The sequence below is a fragment of the Acomys minous genome (genome assembly GCF_964271855.1).
Source record: "Acomys minous genome assembly, chromosome: 17".
Lineage (NCBI taxonomy): Eukaryota > Metazoa > Chordata > Mammalia > Rodentia > Muridae > Acomys > Acomys minous.
This window is the reverse complement of record NC_140500.1, coordinates 20,263,434-20,279,019: the sequence shown is the minus strand read 5'-3', so window position 1 is coordinate 20,279,019 and position 15,586 is coordinate 20,263,434. Positions and strand designations below refer to the sequence as shown.

At 45.3% G+C, this 15,586-nt stretch overlaps 1 protein-coding gene across 1 annotated transcript in view; it reads right to left on the bottom strand.

Annotated features, from left to right (window-relative positions):
* Positions 1 to 15,586, bottom strand: part of NTF3 (neurotrophin 3) — a 224,647-nt gene that overhangs the window by 201,996 nt on the left and 7,065 nt on the right. The window lies entirely within an intron of this gene.

Sequence of the window (15,586 nt, the reverse complement as noted above, 5' to 3'; positions counted from 1 at the left end):
GTTTTACAGAGAGAGGAGGCAGTTTTTACTGGGACTATAATAGATAGCTTGCAGGGAGAGAGGGGGGTGGGGGAGAGAGAGGGGGAAGAGAGAGAGAGAGAGAGAGAGAGAGAGAGAGAGAGAGAGAGAGAGAGAGAGAACACTCAGGTGAAAATGTAACGAGCCAGAAAATAAGAAGAAGCTAGATTAGAGCAGATTGCTGAGTTAATTTGAGGTCAAGCAGAGCAATTCCAGGCTGAGAAAGAAGCCAGATTAAAGACGCCAGCTGGGAGAAGAGTTTAAGCCAGAACAGCTGGGTTGAGCCAGCCAGCCCAGAGCTCAGAAAGAACAAGTGAGGATGAGTTCATTAAGCAGCAAGTCTTAGAGGCTGAAAACATGCTAGGCCTAGATTAGATATACAAAGGCTAGAACCTTCCAGGACTAGGCCTAGGCCAACAGAAGGAGGCAGCTGGCCTCCCATTCAACAACTGAGACAGGAAAATAAAAGTTACTTTTACATCAAACCTAATATTCTGACTCCTCATTTTCTACCTCATTCTGTCTTCATCTGTTTCTAGTTTGTTCTCACTTCAACCTGACTCTGTAAAACTGTCCTGATTAAAACAAACAAACAAACACCTCTCAGTAAGAAACTCTGTAAAAAAAAACTTTCTTCGCCCTCACTGCTTAAGTAGCCTTTCTTTCCTGTCCCCTTCTCATGAGAGTTGGGTGTATCCTATCTTTTTCTGATTCATCACTTTGTCTGTCCCTCAATTAGATGTCACTTTCAAACATGGCTGTTTCCTTCTATAAACTCACTTTGCCTTCATTGTTTAGGAGTAAAGGTGTGTGCTAAAGGCATGTTTATACTTGATCCAGATCACATTGTAATCCAGATTGTGTCTGCATTGTAGCTGGATTTCATAAACCTAGAAGGTCTCTGGGCGTGATCCCTTGCCAGAGCAGCCACGTTGCTAGATTAAAATTTCTCTACATTTAATAAAGCCTCCTAAGTGCTGGGATTGAAGGCTGAGATACTATGTCTGACTACTTCAAATTTTTTTAGAGTGGAAAATGGCCTAAACAGCCCACTATGCTGAAAACAATCCATTTCTTTTAATATAGAAAATGAAAGATGCTTCAAAGTGTGAAGCCCAGAAAGCATTCAAGAACTTAGGAAAACATTTCTAGATATTAGGAAAGGAGTACAATCAAGTCATATTATTTGACTCGGGAACAAGGGGAACTGAAAACATATGCCAGGACTCCAGAAGCATCTGAGATCAGCGGCAGCTTTGGGTTCACCAGAATGTCTCCTTTTAGAGGGTGTGTCCGACCACTGCCCTTGACTGTTATGCACCTGGCAAGAAGACACTCTGGCTTTTCAGCTCCTAGGTCTATAGGAGTCCCATCACTTTGGAACATGACAGAGATCACAAATGTGCTCTATGTTGAAACTCTGTGTTTGAAAAAGCCCCATCTAATGGGAAGGGAGAACATGTGGAAAGACATCTAGACATCTCAGCAGACCCATATGTTGTGATGAAGGCACTGTAGATGCTCTACTCCAGGTAGGACCTATTCAGTACCAAGTAGTACACACATAAACTAAGTAATTCCTGCTTGGTCTTGCCAAAGTGAAGATTCATACACATATGAACAAATTCAATGGTTATTTTAAGCCACTGTGTTTTGGGACAGTTGATTATGCTTAAACAAACAACACTAAAATAACGCCCTGTCTTCACAGATGCCTTTCCTTATATCCATTTATTTTTGGATTTACCCCCTAATAGTTTGAAAAAGCATATTTACATTTGTAAAGCAGGGCCTTGGCCAATCCATTTCTGAAATAGTGGCATAAAAATCAGATGGGCACAATGATGCTAAAGGATACCCTGGATGCCACTGACACAATGGTTGGAACTGAGCGGACAGACAGAGACAAGCCATACAACGGACAATAGGTGCAGACAGACATGGAATCAGAGCTACATGCTGGCAGGTTGAGATTGCTCCTCTATCCTCAGGTCAAACACGGGGACTCTGTAGGCGTCATCCCTATTCTCCCATCATATTCTTCCACCCATAAAATCCTCCTGCCTTGATTACAATTATTGGTGTCCTGTATATTTCTCTTTGCAGGAAGTAGTCAGAGTCTACCTCACAGTGATAAAAGACCACCAGTCATCTCTCGGCTTTGGGGAAAGTTACCACAATAGTTCTGTGTTTACAAATGAATTCTGAATGTTGGGTCTTAGTTTCTGTACCTGCTTGTAAGAAACCAACTATGAGACAGTGGGACCAGGTCTCTGAAAGCCAAAACTGATTCTGGTTATACATGGTGATATTTATTTTGTGGCAAAAGAAGGGGGGAAAGGAGCGATGTGAAGACCTCCAAACTTGTCATTGGATTGAAAGACGTGCCTGTGTTTAATACCAGCTGATTTCATGTCGGGACAGAGTCTGTGGTAAGCTCCCGTGTCTGTGACTTAACATCTGTATTATAAACAAGGTTGCGAATACCCAACCTTGGTACAGACACCAAGCAGCAATTCTGTGAAATTTTCCAGAGCTTTACAGACATGGAGGGCTTGTTTCAGAATCTAATGGAAACCGGAGGGACTGGAAATAACTGGTGGGTAAACAGAAACAAGACTGAAAGCAAGCATTCCAACAGAGCTGCTGTCTCCTGCAACGTTGTGAGCCTGAGCCTGGATCCCAATGCCTCCTAGATAATTTCATCTCCACTTTCAGGTCATATGTGCATGCATGATTTCATGCATCCATATAAAGTCTAGGAACCACAAATGAGAGGAAATATACAGGATTTAACTTCCTTAGAGTGGCTTACTTTTAGTATCATTGTCTTCAATTGCATTCATTTTCTGCAAATGCCATAAATTTGCTCTTTTTATGGCTGCAGAAAACAATTCTATTGTGCCCGATACCACATTTTTCCTTATCTATTGCTCTGTTGTGTTGGCTCCATAACTTAGCTATTGTAAATATGCTGCATGAGCAAACAGCTCTATTATGTGTTCAGTTGGAGTTCTTTGGATAAAATACCCAGTGATGATGTACCTGGTCACATGGAAAATCTCTTCCCTTTTGGGAACTTCCCTATTGACCTCCATAGTGGCTGGACCAGTTTATATTCTTCCCAGCAGTGTAACAGGAATTTTGTCTGGACCTCCACCCCCAGTGGTTCTTGTTTCTTAATGACTGCCACTCTGACCTGGGTCCTTGTGCCTCTAATACCATTCTCTGCTGTTCCTCTCGCAGTTCCCCCCAGCTACTATTTCTTTATTTTCTGTTTTCAGACTCTTTCATTCTCCTGACTCTGCTTTCTGCCACAGGCAATCCTATGTCTCCATATTTCTTATAAGAATGTTTCTTGAAGCCTAAATAAATCCTTCTTCAAACAATAGCCTGTCTCTCAGCCTTTTCAGAGGGAAAAAACAGTGCTCATGCCCGTGGGCTGGATGTCTATATTCATCTCTACTGCTCACAGCCTCACCAGTCTCGGATCCCTTCAGTTTGGTCTCTCTGAGGATTTTACTTGACATTTCCAAGTCAAGGTCAACATGTAGCAAGGCTCATTCTGAGACCCCACCTTGGTGCTTTTCAGCCTTCCTCTAATTGGAAATCCCTTTTTCATTGAGTGTTAAGACCACGAACCTCTTACTTGGTTGGTCTCATGGATTCTTGCCTTGTGGTTCAGTCTGCACATCTCAAGTAGTCATCACTGACCTATGCAGAGCAGCCACTTCTGATGGTTCCTGTCCTTAGCAATGAGGTGATGACCTGATCTCACGCTTCTTGTGGCTGTTTCAGAATGGCTTAAATACCCACTGAGTGAAGTAGTCCATGAATGTTGAGGAACACTAAGTCCCTCTCCCCAGGCCTGAGAAATGTGAAATTATCCCATGCTCTCGTCTCTCTTCCTTTCCTAGATCACTCACGTCACTGACTTCATCCATTAGGTGGCTTTCCTGCCAGCCCCTCCTTCTCTGCTTCTGTGCTTGTTCAGATCTTTGTCCATTGTTCTTCTGTTCACTTTTGAAACCCATCCTTCCATATGAGCCCTTCCAAACCCACTCTCCAGACGAAATGAGACTACTTCCTGTTGATGCACACATGTCACTCTTCTGCATAGACTTTCCATGGCTCCAAATTAGCAGAGCTCACTCTGCTCCATTGGCCGAGGAGTAGAAAGCCTGCCTACCTTCTGCCACCTCTGTCCTGGTACCATGTGTGCCCCATATGGTCAGCCTGATGATGGTCTCTTGTGCTTGCTTTGTTTTTGCATTGCCCGTGCCTTTGCTCATGAGCATGTTTTCTTTCTTTACACTGTGCAACTCATTCTTCAAATATCCAGGTTGCACCTAGTGTTGCTCCTCCGCTCCCACAATCTGTCACATTTAATCTCTACCTCTCTCTCCCTCCCCACCCCCCATTGCCCAACAACAAAAATACCTGTTTTGCAGATAACTTCATCTGTCTGGCAACATGGCCAGTTCCTTAACAACAGGGATGAATCCATCAAGTGGCCTAGTAACAAGAATGAACACTAGGCACAGAAGTCTCTTAGTCAATGATTAAATGGAATCGAAATGCCTGATGACCTCAGAAAATCACTGTCTCCTACCTGGGTCTCAGTTTTCACTTATAAATCAGCAAGGTTGTACATGTGCCTTATTAAAAGGTTTTTTCCCCCTCCATAAAAGCCCTCAATTGTGTGTGCATTTCTGGCAGAGCAGCAGTCCTAATCTCAATCTCTCTCTCTCTCTCTCTCTCTCTCTCTCTCTCTCTCTCTCTCTCTCTCTCTCTTTCTCTGTCCCTCCCTCCCCCTCTCTCCATCCTATTCTCAAGCTATTTCAAAGGAGGATCTCACTTCAAATCCAGTCTTGCCTATGAACTGAGATACAGCTTAGTAGTAGAGTAAATGCCTAGCAATCAAGGAGCCCTATGTCCAATCCCCAGTACCACAAAACAAAAAAACAAAATAACAAACCAAACAAACAAACAAAACAACAACAACAACAAAAAACTAGTTCATACTATTGCATACTATTCATACAGACACCATTGAAAGCCTTTTGAATGTCCTAACAACTTTGGTAATCGTATCTACACCCTAAGTAGGTAATCTTATTTTACAGGTAGAGAAATTGAGGTACATATGCCATATGAGCAGGAAGGAGCAAAGGAAGAACACACATAAACCCAGAGTGCCTGACATGAGGGTGTGTGTTCCCAGCCATCACACTACAGAGGAAGGCTATCCAGACATAAACATCGAAGGCGGGACTCCAGGAGCGGGGTGAGCTGAATGTTGTCCTGGTATCAGAGAAAAGAGGAAGGGAACAGGCTGCCTGAGGCCCACAGAAAGCCTGCTGTAGCACAGTACCTGAAAAAGCAGTCACAACGCGGTATGTCAGACATCCACAGCATTCTAGGGTTGTGTTGGTTAGGGAAAAGGGGGTGGGGAGTTTGTAAAAGATTCCTCATTTATAAGAGGCCTTGGAGCATAATGAATTCTTCCTGCATTTGTCATCATACCACTAATTAGGCTACATTTTGTGGGCTTTAAAGTGGCTCTGGCCAGAATTTCCTAGATATTTTATTGTAATTTAGCATTAGTCAGGCTTGAGTTAATGGACACAGGCGGCTTTATTCGCCCTGGTCTGGGCCTCACCATTGCTATTATACCTTTTGATATTCATCCTCCTGACAGTAATCAGTGAGTATTGATTTAGACATGGTACATCTCCATAGGAATTCCATTTTAATTCAACATTAGCGTACTATTAAAACCTAAACGACGGGGCAGACAAAAGTCACCTTAAAGTGGCATTGGCTGGAAAATTCAGCTGGTTTGAGTCATTCTGCTCCACTCAGGGGTAAGACGAAGACCAGGACATACGGTGTCACCTCTGGCATAGCCTGTTGGTCAGAGTTTGAGGTGTGTTGCAGAGTAAGGACAGTGGCTTAGAGTGGGGCATATTCCTTTCTAGCTTTGCCCACCAAGAATCCCGTGGAAGCCTACATCTGCTTGTAGCACCCTCAGAGAAAGGTGGAAACAGAGTCATTACGCTGAGAGGCCTAGCCTGAACCTTAGCACAGTGGGGGAGAACAATGGAGTCTAACTCGGATTGTCTCTCTGGTTGGGATGGTCTTGTCTTCCTTCCTCCAGCGAGAAGGACTCTCTCACAGAGGCCTCCATCCTTTTGACACTGTGAATGACATCTTCATCCACACATGTGCTTAGCCACATTCATGATGATTATAGAATACATGTGGCCTGTGGACAACAGGCTGGGCCCCCTTGTATCTGGGAAAGGAGTCTGAGTAAGTTAGGGGAGCTATCGCCTTACTCTTTCTCCATAAGACACACAGGCAGGCTGCCCTTGCTTTATTCTGCAATTTCTGCTTTGATTTACTCCATAGACTGGGACCATCTCTACACTGTCATCAATGACAGGCCCTCATCTCTCCATCAAGGGCCATGTTTGTGCCTGCGCCAACCACGTTTATCTCTTGTATCTCTCACTTGAAAGGCTCATGAGCACCTGGGACTCATTACGTACAGCACTGACTTGGTTTTCCTTCTTGCAAATGTACTTGCTTGCTTATACATCTTGGCTATCTCCTTGACCATTTGTCCACTGCTCCAGAAAGGACTTAGGGGCAATATCTTAGACCACTCTCCTTCTTGTTATACACATTGGATCACCTCCATGCAAGTGGGCCTACCCTTCAAATATCCCTCCTTATGAAGTTTCTGGCTGCAACAGGGACACGCACGGCCCGACGTCCACCTCAGATTTATTAGATGTTTGATTTTGAACTGATTTTTGGTTGTTTGGCATTAAGAAATCTTTTACTGCTGTCAAATTTTTCATACATTCCCTACTTAGGACCACAACCCATATTTTAAGAAACATAGCTTTGGGGGCTTGGAAGATGGCTCAGCAGTTAAGAGCACTTCTTGGTCTTCTAGAGGTCTGATATAGAGTGGCTTACAACTGCCTGAAACTTCCTCTCCAGGAGATCTAATGCCCTCTTCAATCCTTCATAGGTACCTGCACGCGTGTGGTGCATACATGTGCCTGTGCATGCACACACATGAATTGAGAAAATAAAGTTTTGACTCACTTGCTCCCAGGTGCCAGATATCTAGTGGGCATTCACCACTCTGTGTGTGTGTGTGTGTGTGTGTGTGTGTGTGTGTGTGTGTGTGTATGTATGTATGTATGTATGTATGTATGTATGTATGTGTATCTTTCTTCCATTGAATGGTAAAAAAGTAGCCTAAATTGCATGCCAAGGATGGAGAAGCTACGGACAGTTACACCTCCACACTCACCATCTGCCTCTATAGGCCCTGACTACAAACCTGATGGAGACAGACATCCAGAGCATTTGTTATACATCCAGTAATAAAAAGTCTCCAGAGTCCCCATGGCTTCGGAACCACAGACCCATTTAAAAGTCCCACTGAGAGGGAAAGACACAGAGTGTATGGCTGACTGCATAGATGCATCTCCTAGGTAGGTCCCACAGGCTCAGGCCCCTTCACTACAATGTAACATACACAAGGGCAAGTAGAGCACCTCGGTCAGCACCATAAAATCAACACAGAACTAGGAGGTAGCTGCCATTCCTATTTGTTACTACAGTGAGGTTCTCTCTGTCTCAGCTCTACCCTCCCAAACACTTGTGAAGGAAGAACAAATAGCACTGACCTGACTAGGCCTTGTATTGCATTATCTTGCAATGGTGGCAGCAGTGTCCCAGGAAGACCACCAGCCTAAGCAGCCCAGAGTTCAGTCAAACACAAACGCCACCGCTCTCGGTGATCTGGAAGCCTTTTGGGCTAATGGTCCTTGGTGGAAGAAGTTAATGACTAAGCATTGTTCTGAGGCTCAGAGAGTTAAACATATGCATGCTACTGAGCAGCAAGGAAGGCAAAGAGCTAACATGTGGCAATGTATTTGAATGCCTGGTTCAATAAATCTCCAATCGAACACAGTGAGCTGATTAATATTAATTGCCTTCTCTTTCCTTTCCAGGCACGGGGGTAAGGGTGAGGCAGAAAGGGGAAGAGGAAGAGAAGCAGAAGGGACTGAATTACTAAGTAGCGTGATTCAATTATCTCCAAAAGATCCCGAACAAGCAAGCAATTACTCCTAATTGCAAGTAGTACCACTGATAATGATCACAATCAATCACCTCGCTTGGCACCATTCTAAACAAGACTGGAAGCATTCTCACAGCTCACAGCTCCACAGGAGGAATAAATGGTCAAGATACGGAGGCCTTGCCTAGAAGGATTCCATGTTCTGAATGGTGGGGTAGCAGAATCCAAGGGCTCCTGAAGATCGTTCAACCCCACCCTCACCTCCAGTCCACCACTTCAGTCTTCCCACAACTCACCTCTGCAGTCTACCCACATCCCCTCTCTGCAGTCTACCCACAACCCACCTCTGCAGTCTACCCACAACCAACCCTTCATGCTACCCACAACCCACCTCTGTACTCTCCCACAACTCACCACAGCAATCTTCCCACAAACCTCCTCTGTAGCCTACCCTCAGCACACCTCTCCAGTCGACCCTCAACCTCATTGCGGTTTTCTCACAACCTGCCTCTGAGCCTACCCACAGCACACTTCTTCAGTCACCCCCCTCCCAGAAAAAAATCATTTTATATCCACTTCACGTGTGGTAATATGAACACAAAAGAACATTTGAAAAGATAAAACTGAATGAAACAAAAAGAAATAAAAAGGAAAGGAACATGGCTGCTCATAGGTATGGTGGGGGTTTATTATAAATATGTGGGAGAGCCTAGCCAGAGGCAGACACTTCTGGAAAAGTCGACAGTGGTCATGCCTGTAAGCCATGTGGGAAGAGGCGGAAGGGAAGGGAAAGACAGGAGCTAAGTACAGCAGCCAGGAGGCCAAAAGAAGAGGCTGAGAATGATGATAGTTAAAGTATCTGGATTATATAGGGAAAAGCCTGAGGGAAGGGCAGTCCAGTCCATGGGCTGGAGATTTCAGGGTATAGAGCCGGGCGTGGCAGCCATACCCTTTAACAGATAGGGACTGAGGGATGCTGGGAGAACCTGGAGGCCAGATCCACTTTGATATATTAAATAGGTGCCTCAGCCACTTGTCCTGGGCTTGAAACTTAACAAAAATCTAATATTGAAACAGTAACCCTTGGGATCCCTAACATCTATTTTGAGCTCTGGAGGTAATGCCAGACTCTGTGGATAAAAAAAAAAAAAAGCTGAGAAGTATTGAGTCCAGTCTCTGCAAATCCCTCACTCTTCCAAGCTCAGTTCAAGCCTGTGGTCACAGCCACTGCACACAGTTGTCATTCTTAAGCCACCAGGAAAACTGTGGCGATGGAAAATATCTGGGGCTTTGCTGCAGACCTGCACACAGCCTCTCAGGCAACCAGACGCTGGGAGCCAGCGACTTGGTACCTCTCATCTCAGCCCCACTCCGACTGTAAACCTATGTTCCTGACACATTCGGACCCACACTGCTTTCAGATCCGCTGCCTCTCTCTCTCTCTCTCTCTCTGTGAAGGTCTCAGATTTCAGTGATCAGGAGTAACCCGTTGAGCCTGTGTAGCACATGTGTGGGCATATTGATTTGGGAAATCCATCCTGAAGAGCTGAGACACCATGTTCTTTTCGCCCATGTCCTTTCTAGGGTTTGATGTCTGTAGAATGTCATCCTTTTCCTGGAATTCCATTTATCCCAGGGATGACTTGCTGGCTAGGTACTGACTTTTATACCCTAGTCTCAAAAGAATATCTGAGCATCTATGAGCAGTTAATAAGATGGAGAAACATCTTCATCAGTGGTGTAAGGACTGCTAAAGGAGCCCATGTTCCTGTAACCAACTATCTCCCAGGATCCTCTGCGGAATGTTAATAAAACACAAAGGACAGAGAGGAAACATAAAACACAAAGTAGAAAGGAAAGTCGTTGGGGAGGGGAAGGGAGTCAGCAGGGGTGGGAGAGAAGGCACAAGGATGATGTGCGTGCGTATGTATGAAAATGTCACAATGAACCCCATTGTTATGGATGACTAATAAATGCTATTAGCAAGAATCAGAATAATAGGTCAGGATGCTAAGCCTCGGGAACTTGGACATGGCAATGTTGATCAGTACAGTATTTGCCAGAGGTTATCATCTTAAAATGAGGTCATTAGGGTAGAAATTAGTCCAGTAGAACCAATGTTCTATAAAGGAAAGTGGGGCGTTGGGTTCAGGCAAACATGAGTATAGGTCGGGCACGCTTAACTACAGCCAGCCAGGAGTGCCAGGAAATGGAACAGGTGACCCAGGAGTCCAAACATCCAGTTGGTGACTCTCCATTGTAAGCTACCTGTTGTGCCCTGCAACGCGTCAGACCCAGGGAGTTGACAAAATGTGTAATCTCCCAGGAGCATGCAGGCCTGGTCAGTCTTCCCCCCTGTGATGCTAAGTTGGGCTGTGGAGGCTTGTCTGGAGCCAAATGCAGTCAACAGACTATTTTGAAAGAAAAAGGGGACCAGGGGCTAGCCAGTGCTACGTCAGTCCACGCCGCACGGAGATCTGTCATCAGAAGTTGCCTGTTTCCTCCTGCTTCTCTTATCCATTCTAGTTCTTCTGAGTGGAGACAGCTACTGTGTCGCCCTGAGTTGTTTTACGGCAGGCACAGCAGCAGATCTAAGACAGGCCATGTATCGCAGCTGAAGCTGGGGAAGATTTGACTGCTCAACGTCATGCCACTGAGCCCCACTTTAGGCCACACCCTCACCTTGCTATAGGTATGTATCAGTTTTACGTGCCAGCTTCACAAAATGAGACACGGAGAAGTGAGATATTATATGTAAAGTTACCCAGTGAAGCCAGGCCGGGTCATGTGGCAGGCTGTGTGGCATCCTAAAATGTCGTTGCTACCATCACAATCACTACCACGCTACCTCCTCTTGCATTGTATATTTATTGTTTTACAATTGATTAAATGCTCGACTCTAGATTTGATTTAACCATCGAAACATTATGAAAGAACTTTCACCCAAACTAAAGCAAACAAGCAAAAACAGACTATAGAAAAATTCAATGACTGTGTGTGTGTGTGTGTTGAGGGCCACAGCTGGCTTCTTTTAGAATGAAGTCTGAAATCCAAGAAGTGACCTGTTTTGCCCAGGTCTCTCACCAATACCCTCTAAACAGCTTCTCCCATCCTGAGTGAGTGAGGCTGCTATGAACTGTCCTGCAGGGTCCTCTGTCCTGAGCCCCACCCTCTTTGTCCTGTTAATTATCTCCAGGATCCCTCCCCAAAGGAATTTAGAACATGCTGAGGTTATTTGTGGAGTCTTTTGTTTCTGGGAGATGGGGGCTTACATAGCCCAGAAAGAGCAACACTTGCCTACACAGACACTGGGCTATTAATATCCAGGCACAATAGCTTTAGAACGAGGTGCAATGTGGCTTACCCTGGCCGCAAGTCTTCTCAGCCAGGGATGGTATTATCTTACAGCAGCTTTGCTAACACCCTTGTAGTAAGCCTCTGGCCCCACCTTCTGATCCAGCATGGAAGATAGAGAGAGGGAGGGAAGGGCGCATGGGACTGTAATTGCCTCTCCCACCATGTGTACTGAAGATAAGAGCAAAGAGAGGCTTACAGTCTCAACATAATATTTCATCAGTGCCCCCTCTTTTTCCCCTAAAGCATCTCAAGCATTCTGCATTTGCTGTCTTTCTTTCTCTGTCTTCGTTATCTTAGTGCACAAAGGGTAAACCTTTTTAATGCATTTTAATACATTTATTCACTTGCACTACTTGTCTGATTGCCATGTGCCTGAACCTTCAAGGTTCTGCAGAGGCTGAGGTGAGGATGCGATGGTCTAGTTCATCCCCTGGAGCTCAGCGCTTTGTGGAGAGCATCTAATGACTTCTGTCAACAGGTTAAGTAGAGGGGCTCTAGCCAGGCAAAAGTCAGGCATGTCAGCTCAGTCCTGAAGTGGCAAACTCAGCAAGCCTTCAAAGAGGGGAAAGCCTTAGGGAAGAATGCTTGGGAGAAGTGTGAGTTAGTGTCACAGGAGTCTTGGGGAAAGCCGGTTTAGTGTAGCAGGGAGGGTAGCACAGTGTGTAGAGGGAAGGGCAGGCCTGAAAGAGAAAGACAAAGACTAGATTGGTGGCTCTTGTGACTTAAAACTAAAATGGGCCCAGCAGGCTACTGGATTTGAACGCTTGGTCACCAGTCGGTGGTGTGTCTCAAGAGATCATGAAATTGTCCAGAAGTGTGCCCTACCTGGTAGAAGTTGGTCATTAAAGGTGGGGCTTTGGCAGCTGTATTGTATCCACTATGGACTCTAGTCAGCTTTCTGGTCTGGCTACCATGGGAGGAACTCATACACTGCCTTTTCCATGGAGCCATTCCATTCTGACTATGCCTACCACCATTGCTGACTATACTCCCTGAAACAGTGAGCCAAATAAGACCCGTCCACACACACTTCAGCTGTTTCTGTCAAAGCAACCTGAAGGTAAGTGAAAGCATCTGAGGAACTTGAGTAAATCCCAGAGGCAGACAGAGTGGAGAGGGTCTTCCAGGTCACTTAATGTTTCAGGCCTCAGTTTCCAAGGACAAGAGTCTCACCAGTTTCTCCAAGTGGCATTGGGCCAGGTGACTATCTCTCATGTGCTCTGTCATAGGCCAGTATTCGGACACATGGGAGGACCTCAAATTTTCTGCTGTCTAGAACAACCTCTGCTCTCTCTGCTTTCAGAATTCTGGGTGGCAGAATAATGGCTGAGGCAAAACCAATATGGGGACACTAACGAAAACCTGCCAGTTGTGACTAATGAGTCCCCAACTGTGCTCATCTGCTTGGGAGCTAGAAGGCTGAGAAGGACCCTCTAATTGGCACACTAGCCTTGGGGACCTGATTCTTCATTTGTGAAGTTTAGGGACCCACTGGCAGACCAACATATTATTAGTGCAAATTATGCAGTCACCTGGAACCCTGATTCTTTGTTCCAAGAGAGATTAAAGGGCCTGAGGGACACCTCAAAATTGAACCATGAAATGTCATTAGCCAAATCATGGTCCTCACAGCTCCCAGGACTAATTATAGAGCTAGGAGTGGCTGAGGCCAGACCCTTCTGATATAAAAAGATTTTATGAACGGCAAACTGGGGGTATGGGGGGGTGGGGGGCCACAGTAATTCTCACCCTATTATATTCCTTTCAATTATTTACAGTAGTAGACACTGGTGCTGAGCCTATATAGAGCCTGGAATCCAGTGAAGTCACACGGGCATTCTGGAAGCTAAGGAGGCCATGTGGAATCTGGGACACAATGAGGCAATGGCTCAGCTGGCCCTGCATTCCACACCTCCCAGGGTCCTTCTCTCTCTCTCTCTCTCTCTCTCTCTCTCTCTCTCTCTCTCTCTCTCTCTCTCTTTCTCTCTCTTCCCCTCCCCCAGCGCCCAAGTCAAGAGCACAGATCCCATGGTGAGGATTAGCTTCACTCCTGTCCAAGAGTCGCAAACATTTTCCTTCCATCAAGGGTTTTAATAATATATTGACCTTACTCTGCTGACTGAACCATGTGGGGAAAATGCATGCTGGAAATCCAAAGGTCACAGCAGGTAATGCCAGGGAGTGCCACACACAGGTCACATGGTTGTCCTTTGACTGCTGGAAAAAGTTAATCAAAAGGTCTGTATCCTCAAGGATCAGAAGCTCTTTCTCATTACCCAGCATGCCTTCTATTGATTAGGATGCAGCCTCAACTTACCTATTCCTGGCTATTAAAATGCAGTGATGGTCTAAGGCATGTAAGGCCCGCCTCCTAGAAATGCACGCAGCATAATCCTCACATCTCCCTCAGACAAAGTGGTCCACGGCGCATGTGCCAGGTGGTGTAGGTACAATATGGAGAAACCTCCTAAGAGACCAGTTGTCAGGCTTTGTCAAAAGCAAGCAAGACCTGATTTCAATATTGTAAACCCATTACATGTTTGACAATGTCACATGTGGCCATAATGTTCTCCCTCACCTCTTCTTCCTCTCTCTCCTTTCCCCTAATGTATATGTGTGTGTGTGTGTGTGTGTGTGTGTGTGTGTGTGTGTGTGTGTGTGTCCATCTTGAGACAGGGTCCCTTATTGTTTGCCTCTTTAAATTCCAAATGTGTGTGCATCTGGGTCCCCTTTACACTTGTATGGAAAGTGCTTTATTCATTGAGGCTTTATCCCCAGCTCAAGCATCTTTTGCTGTTGTTACAGGAGACATTGAGATACATATTCAGCAAAAAGAAAAAAAATGCATTACATTAAATAATCAATCTTAAAATCATGGTCTAGTTATGCACACTTCACAATGACCTTGACCCACAGGGTGAAAGAGAAGTTTTGACAGATGAGTGATGGAGATAGGCAGTCCCCTGCATCACTGCCTCCAAGCAATTTAGTCCTCCCTATGGGTAATAGGGGCAGGGAACATGTGGTGTGCATCCAGCATATTTTTGAGAGTTCTATGCAATCAGCAATTGTGGGCCAGAGAGGCACACATGCATGCAATGCACATGCACGTGTGCATGCATACAATACGCAATCCTTCCGTGTAAGGCTCTTGTCATGTGTGTTCATCACTGGGAAATTATCCAACAGAGAAAGCTGGCTGACATGAGCAGATTCCTCTGCAGCGGTAGATTGTGTCCAGAGTTCTACATGGCCCAAAAAGGTTTAAAGGGCCTACACTTCTATTTTTACTACCAGAATGATTGTCTTTTTACTTGGCAACCTCACTCAGTTTTTCTACCTAGCTTCCTCTTCTTTAGTTCTACCTTAAGCTCTCACCTCTGAAGTCAAATCACTAACCCCATTCCTGTCTTCTAGTATGATGTCCATTCAGCATCCTTGAAAAGGAGACTCCCATGATTGCAGCCTGGCAAGACAATCAGCTTCAGGAACCATATGCCTCTGGCAGGAGTATAGGAGTCCTTCAAAGTCAGAGATTTTATGGCATTTTATCATCTCAGTCACTAAGGCCAAAAATGAGCAACAGACCAGCACTGCCTGGTTCATTCAGCTCTCCTCTTCCAAGCACTGACTGCAGCGTCACTAAGCCCAGGGGTCACTCAGCAGATGACTATGGTGTCACTAAAGCCCAGGGGTCACTCTGAAGATGATTCTCTGCCCCACAGCCTATTGACAACATCTCCTTCCTCAATAGCGGCAACCACCCTGGTGCAGGGTGGGCAGGGCATGAACTTGCTGCTGTTACTGCAATGGTCTTCCATCTGCTCCTCTCTGGCAAAACTTAATTCTTCTTTTCAATGTATTCTGTCAAGACCCAGCATTCATCAAGTCCCTGCCTCTCCAACCCCTCTTATTATAACAGAGCTTCAACCGGATATTCAGAGTCCCCACCTGCAGTCACCCTACCCTCCAGGCCCATATTTCATTCTTTTCTTTTCCTCCATATTTTAGTCCACTTTCCATGGAAGCACGTCTCCAACATCTATGCCAATACCTGAAAGGCCACCAAGCCCATCCCTATTTGGTAATAGTATACAAATTACA